The sequence below is a fragment of the Arachis ipaensis genome, chromosome B03 (assembly GCF_000816755.2).
Source record: "Arachis ipaensis cultivar K30076 chromosome B03, Araip1.1, whole genome shotgun sequence".
In the NCBI taxonomy this organism is placed as follows: Eukaryota; Viridiplantae; Streptophyta; class Magnoliopsida; order Fabales; family Fabaceae; genus Arachis; species Arachis ipaensis.
This window is the reverse complement of record NC_029787.2, coordinates 126,220,239-126,228,681: the sequence shown is the minus strand read 5'-3', so window position 1 is coordinate 126,228,681 and position 8,443 is coordinate 126,220,239.

Genomic DNA, 8,443 nt, shown 5'->3' with positions numbered 1-8,443 from the left:
ACAATATTTATATTGATGTCATTTGTATTATAAATAAATATTTATTTGTAATAATTTTTATTTATTTAAACTAATTTATTCCCTCGTCACTACCTGTATTTACATATTCGAAAAATTTTGGTGCATGCATGGTGTCAAGATCCAAAATATGCATAAAAGGTGGAACGCCCATCGGTTGACTTACTACGGGGGGAACCGCTACATTCTCCACTACTGCCTCACCTCTCACAACACCATCCTCGTCTTCGTCACCGGCTTCATAAGTAGTTTCGAAGACCTCTTCGCTATCATTGTTCATTTCTTCGTACACTTCAACTCTATCATCTTCTATATTTGAATCATGTTGAATTCCATCTTCTTCTACATTTTCAAACTCAACATAAAGCTCAATCTTTGGCTGTCGTACTTGAGTCTGCCGGTGAATATAAAACATATTCTGTATACTTGCTTCGTCAATGATTAGCATAATATCAAACTGTATTAGACTACCAAAAACTATAACGGGATCTCGATATAGAATATAGGTCACTCTCCTGAACATATCGTTCTCCATGTTTTGATAGAGACCGTTTTGAAGCTCAATGAACGTCATAGTAAATGGACCACAAACAAAAGTGGATTCTTACACACAAAGCTCACTCCCTTATGAGTATTCCATATAATTTTACCATTGTGATACACCATCAAATTGACTGTACCCTCCATTACACTAGCAATACACTTAAACAACTCTCTTTTTCGCAATGAAATGGTACCGAGTTTTGCCTTATATAAGGGGAACACTGAGTACACTATTCAAGTGCTGCTTTACCAACTAATTAGACTTTGACACGTGACAGTACGCCCCCACATATTGACTCAACATGCTTCCTACGTGTTGAAATTTCTCTATGACACATCTACTAATTTGTAAATACACTAACTACACCCATCTCTAACTAAAACATCAATAATATTTATATTTTATAACAAAATTACACTTTTTTATTTTACATATTGGGGAGAAGATGGTGTGTAACACGGTTATGGGCATCCATGGTGCTTCATGCAGATGTGACGGCTGTGATGAAAAATCGGACGGTCCGATTTGATGCCAGTAATCGGACGGTTTGATTAGGGATTGGAAAGGTACACAAATCGAACCATTCGATTTGTGCCCCCATTCACGTGTCGTGCATGCAAGTGTCCCCTCCCACCAAGATGTATGCATGCCTTTACTGATTGAATCCCCCCATTCCCTTTCACTTTCAAGCAGCAACGAAATTCTCTTCTCCTCCAACCCCACCACTAGCTTCATTCTTCCATGGCCCTCCATTGATGAAGCTTTGAATTAAAAAAAAAATTGGACCACTCATTTTTAGCAATGTCTAGAAGAAGAAGAATAAAAGATGTCAATCGTCCGGAACTCCACATTACTAATTATCTTGATCATTTTAATTATGTAAGTTTTTATTTTAGAAATTTTTATTTTAATTAAAAAATTAGTATTAATTGTTAGTAATAAATATTTTTTTTGTAGTAATAATGTTTATTATTAAGCTTTCGTACGATAGTAAAATAAATATTATAAATTAAAAATTATTAATTTAATTATTTTTGTTATAAGTATAACATAAATATTTAATAAAGGATTAATGATTGATTTATTATTGTATGTATGTTGTTAGAATATAATTGAATAGTTACTTGAGTATTAGTATATAATATAATAGTTATTTATTTAGTAGTATTGTTATTATTATTATTTTTATTGATTGTGGATATGTTTTACTGGTTATTTGATAATGAAATTTTTATTCTGTTAAATTTAAGTTGTTAGTTAATTAATATTATGTTTGTGTTTAGGGTTCTAGAATGTTGCAATGTGACCACTACATGCCGCCGGATCGGTACCATCCAATAGTGGAGGGGTATTTACGGGACACCGACTTTTATCATGTTTCACAGATTGGAGTTGTCCAATGTCAGTCGGCACTGATTAATGCTCTGATCGAGAGATGGCGCACTGAGATCCACACATTCCATTTTCCGGTTGGTGAGCGTGTCATGACATTGGAGGACGTGGCGTTAATTCTTGGTCTTCCGGCGAATGGTCTGCCAGTTACAAGACCGACACTCGGTAGTTACGAGGCATTAGATGGTGAATGCTTGGATCAGTTTGGTGTTGCACCTAGGAAGGCATATTATAGGGGAAGTTTCATCAAGTTGACGTGGTTTCGAGGATTGAAAGATCGTTTAGTGTTGGTTGACGATATTCAAATTCAGAGGTACGTGAAGTGCCACATAATGCTACTGTTTGGGACTGTCGTGTTTGGAGATAAGTTTGGGGCATGGGTGCACTGGAAGTTTCTATTGTTACTCCGTAATTTTGTCGGGATCATACAGTTCAGTTGGAGATCGGCATGCTTGGCACACCTGTATAGAGCGTTGTGTAGGGCAACTCGTGTCGACTGTAAAGAGATTGATGGTCCGCTGACACTTTTACTTACCTGGACTTGGATCCGTCTACCATTCATTGCGCCTATTCCTGGCAATCCTCGAATCTTTCCGATTGCAAATAGGTAAATTTAATTACTAAATGCTTTCAAATAGTGTATTTTAAATTGTATTGATAAATGTAAATTAATGAATTGTCTGATGTCAGGTGGCGTAACTGGGAGCGTGAGAATCGGCCTTACAGATTTCATACCCTAGCTCATTTTTGGAGAGAACTGATAGTCTGCAAGAAGGACAGGTTTGTTGTAATAAGTAAGTTGTTGTTTTCGTTTAGCCGTATTATTATTCAGTGTGTAATCCTCTTTTACTTGTATAATGTGTGCAGTTTGTTTGGGAGGTTTATGCAATTAGTCGGATCGATCCATACGTGATTCCTCCTGATATCCGTCAGCATTCGACCACAGTTCTGCTTATATCTATTGAATGTATTGAGTGGCATGCATCTGATAGACTAAGGAGGCAATTTAGCTTGACTCAGGGCATTCCTCATCAAGAGCGGGATCTAGGTGAAGCACACGGCAAAGTTCTGATAGGTCCGAAGAATCAAGATTGGTCTGGAACCCACTCATTCTGGGTTATGCATTGGACGAATCAGTATAGTCATGTTCTTGTCGAGCACATGGTGCCATCACAGCACCAGCTAGATATCTACTTGCATTGGTACCGAGGTACATATGGTGACCACTTGCATCTATCAGATCTCAAACCGCAAGAGAATCAGGACGGTGATCCTATGCAAAATCAGGAGAATCAACAAGTACAACCACCGCCACCGCAACCGCCATCGCCCCCCCAACCACAAGCACAACAAGAGCCTGAGCAGTTCACACCATACATTCCTGAGACGCATTCTGCGGATTACTTCACACCACCAGTACATCAACAGTATTGGAGTGTCTTGCACCAAGAATCAGGTGAATAGGGTTCGTTCAGCCAGCTGCTTAGATTCATGGCTCCTGTGCCAGGTTACTCACATCCAGCTTATAGAGACATTCCCACAAACCAGAGGACCCAACCGAGTGGGATTGCTCCAGGTAGATTGTCATTGGATACGAGACCTCGTCAGCTCACTTCCTCTGGTAATTCCGGAGGTAGAATTTCTGTTGACTCAAGTAGGAGTGATGATGCCACGAGGGGGATCATACAGAGCAGAAATTCACGTCGTGTTCCGATGTGTCTAATCCAGGAGAGCTACCAGACAGTTGATGATGGTGCTGATGACTTTCTGGTTGACCATCCGGATGGGATGAGGATGAGGATGAGGACGATGATGAGGATGAGGAGGTTGATGATGCTGATGATGAGGGGGCAATGGTCTAGTGCCTAGTGCAGGTAAAACAATTTATTGGTTAGACTGGCTTGATTTAATTTGATTAGTTGGTTATTGAGTTAGTTGACTTGATTAGTTGGTTTCATTAGTTGGTTATTGAATTAGTTGGTTTGATTTGATTTGCTTAGTTGATTATTGAATTAGTTAGTTTGATTTGAGTTGATTAGTTGGTTTGATTAGTTGGTTATTGAAGAAACGGGTCATCCTTGGCCGACCTTTGGATACTCGTCTGAGGAACAGATTACCTATGAATCGAGGTTCATGATAGACAGGCCATGTTGTGGGATTCCCTAGTGGTCTAAACCTAGCCCTGTAAACACGTCGAACTTAGTCCATTTTGTATACATCATGTACATACAATTGCTAATCCATCCGCTGGTTTGCACAACAAGCAAACATATGTCGACACGGATGCCGATCGACCTGGAATACACCACACACACCGATGTTGACGAAGGTTCACTGCATACTCTACACCACTTGGACACTCACGCACTTCAAATACCTTATTCTGTCGGTCAACGCAAGTAACTTGGATGTTACCCACTGCCCACTGATTTGCATGCAGTTTGGAGGTTACAATCTCAGAGAACTCATGTCCTGCATTGATCCGAGCCTCAGCCTCGGCTTTTTTTCGGGTGAACAATTCATTAAGCATATAAAACGTTGCCTTAACAAGTGCAGTGACTGGAAGATTGCGAGCCCCTTTCAGTACCGAGTTGATGCATTCCACTAGATTGGTGGTCATATGACCCCATCGATATCCCCCATCAAATGCTAAAGCATATTGCTCACATAGAATCCGATCCAACCAGTTGGTATAAGCCTCACCCCTATCGCGTAAACGCTGATAACGCGTCTCATACTCGCGAACTGTTCGCGAGTATCTTGTCAATAAAAAAAAGACCCACTATAAACAACGTTCATCATAATAATTGGGTTCAAGAGTAACTATAATCGTAACTATCATACCGATGTTTACGATAAGCTTCTGTAGATACAGAGCCTTGAACTTCCTCAAAAAGTTGGACTCTATATGTCTGATGCAAAACATGTGGAATGCTCTGGGAGGAGACCAAGTTCCGTCATTGCGAGCAATAGATGACCTAATAGAATCATGTCGATCGGAGATAAGGCCCACACCATCACGTGTCACAACATGCTGTCGCAAGTTACTTAGAGAAAAGTGCCAAGCCTCAGATGTCTCTCCCTCAACTATCGCAAATGTAATAGACACGATGTTGTTGTTGTCATCCTGTAAAACTACAACCAACAAACAACCCTTGTATTTTCCATACAAATGAGTTTCATCTACCTGCACTATTGGCTTGCAATGTCTGAATGCTCTAATACAAGGGTAATAACTCCAAAAGACTCGGTGTAGTACACAAATATTAGGAACCAAGTCATCTCCCTGATACCCAGGCATTGTTTCAAAATGAACGACTGCGGATGGCTCCTTGTGACACATGGCCTCAAACCATATCGACAAGGCTTCGTACGAAGCTTCCCAACCTCTGAAAATTGACTCCACTGCTTTCTGTGTTGCCAACCATGCTTTGTAATAACTTATGGTGTAGTTAAACTTTGACTGCGCTTCTGCAATCACTGATTTCACCTTTAGAGACGGGTCAACTTCTACCAATGGCTTTATTGCTTCTGCAACATTGTTGGAATCCACCTTCGAATGATCTTGAGAAATGGTGGCCCTAGTACAGGTGTGACTGCCATTGTACCTTCTTATCTCCAACAGTACTTTCTGGACATTTTGCTCACCCTGATAAGCCAATCACATCCTGCGCCATACTGGGTGCATTTAGTATAGAATGTCGTTGGCTCTGACTCATGCACCCGATAATTTATACCTCTGCGGATAGTATAATCTTTCATCGCCTTAATTACTGCCTCCCTAGAACTGAATTCCATTCCCACGGTAAATTCACCATCTGGCATAACGGGAAGCTCTGCTGCAATCACATCACAAATTTTATAGTTGTCAGAACTAATAGTGTAATAAACTAACAATCACACAACAATGGAAAAAATAGTAAGTTCAAAACTGAACCGATCATCGAACCGGTCAGGTTACTGGGTTATCACATCACTGGTTCAATCGGTGGGTCACTGGTTCAACCGATTGACCCGGTCCTATGTAAGTAAAAAACAATCCATAGTAAAAAATATTCACTAACATTTTAAATATATCTATCTATTCTAAAACAATATGAAACAGTAACAATAAATATTTTGTTAACTTTACCGAGTTTGACTGGTTTTAACCGGTTCACTCCAGATTGGATCGGTTCACACCGGTTCGTTGCTTTGTGCAGTCTCATCATCGGACTGGACTGGAATCTGGTTCATCAGTTTTTGGTCAAACCGGCCAGTTCGATCCGGTTCATCAATTTTCCGGTTGGACCAGTTGGTCCAGACCAGTTCACCGATTTTTTGGTCAAACCGACCGGTCCGATTCGGTTTTAGTAACAATGATGGCAAATACTAAATATCTCAGTATACATGTTTACTTGATAATCAAACATTAAACAATTACTAATTATATGCTATATTTACCGTTGTCTTGAATATTTGTCCTAAACTCAAAACCTATGCACAAATCATACTTTAAGTCTTTAACAAATCTTAATTTAAAATGATGACGTACTTGCATTTATATATTGAGGAAACTCCGGTGCATGCATGGCGTCCAAATCCAATGATCGCATGAAAGTCGGCTCCTCAAATGGCTGCTGGTTTGTTAGTGCATTTGCCACATCCGCCACATCTGCCACCATATCATCGTCAGCATGATCCTCGTCTATACCCGGATGAACGTTCTCGTAGTTACTTTCAAACTCTTCTTCACTATCACTGTTGTAAACTTCCAACTCAATATCTCGGTCCGCTGGAGATTGCTCGAACTCAATATACAGTTCGATGAACGATATTCGGGACCGACTTTCAAGATACACTGAAAATATTTCTTTCATGCTCGCTTCATCGGTCACGTATTTCGTTTGAAATTGAACGAACTCACCAAACACAGATATCGGATATCGTGTACAGAATATACGCCATTCTCCTGGATACTTCAGAATTCATCTTTTCACAAATGACACCTTTTAATTCTTCAAATGACAGTGTGAATTGAATAATAATATCTAACGGATTTTCACACAAATTTTACTCCTTCTGATTTTTGTAATAAAATTTGGCCATTATAATACACCTTTAATCTTACTCTATCATCCATGATAATAGAGAAGAAGATATCTACAAAGAAGAAGAAGAGATCTGCAGAGAAGAGCTTTAGGGTCTTGTAGCACCGGAGAAGAAGAAAATGAAATGGGTTGGTCAGCTTGGGTAGGTATATATTACACTGAAATCGGACGATCCGACCACTTGCATGGTCATTCGAATTTTTTGAACCAAAAAATCGAACAGTCCGATTACTAAACAGCCCGCCCAAAAACATTTGAAACCCAGAAATCTTTGGGTCCGATTTGGGTGTTCTGCCAATTTTTTTGAATGCAGCCCTCAAATTGGTGGGTCCGATTTGTTTGGGCCAAAAAAATTTTCTCACCCATGCAACAAATCGCATGGTCCGACTTCTGTGCACAACTATCCACCAAGCACAAATCGGACGATCCGATTTGTGTTCCCTCCCACCTGCAAGAATTCGGACCGTCTGATTTTCTTTCGTCACCTAACCACCGTCACACTGGTGTAAAACTCCTATAAGTTCCATAACCTGCCGTTACATCAAACCTTGCGTCATATGCAAAAAAATTAGCCGACACATATTCCTAACAAATTTTAAAAAAGATTCTATACTATTTTCTGCAAAATTCAAGTAACAGATACTAATGTGAGATTGATCAATGTAATGTGTTTTTAATCAAATGACACTCATGTTCATGAAAAAAATAGATTGATATTTGAAAATAGAAAATATATATGTAAAAAATCAAAATTAATAAGAGTAAAAATTCAAAATTTAATTAATGTTAATACACAAAAATATGTGTAAAATTTTAACAAATATAAATGTAAAATATATATTTATTATATACAAAATGTCTATAAATATAAGTATAAATTATTGTTGACTAAAAATAATAATATTTATTAACCACGTAACATTATTATTTTTTTATAAACAAGGTACATTAAAAACTCAGAAAAAGAGAGAAATGTTAACCATTTTTTCTATTTTGTTAGAAAAAGAAAATAAAAAACATGCTTTTCCTTGTCTCATATTCCATTATGTGACATTTCAGAATTTCACCCAATGATGGGTCATATGCAAAATTTTTCCCCAATATTAATGCGCTTTTTTTATGAAATTAAATTAATATAAATTAGGTGATTCATATATTATTTATTTATTTTTACAAAAGTTATAGCAAAATACAAAATAAAAAGGAGAATAACTTTTTCCCCAATTTTAATGTGCTTTGTCAAAAGAAGGTTAACGCACTTTGAAAATTGAATAACCCAATGGAAAATTTAATCTAGTAACTGGATTTCAACCGGTCCGAAAAAAAAAAAAAACTAGATTTAAAATAAAATATTTTAAAATTTCATATCAAATTAGTCTTTATTCTAAATTTTTTTTTT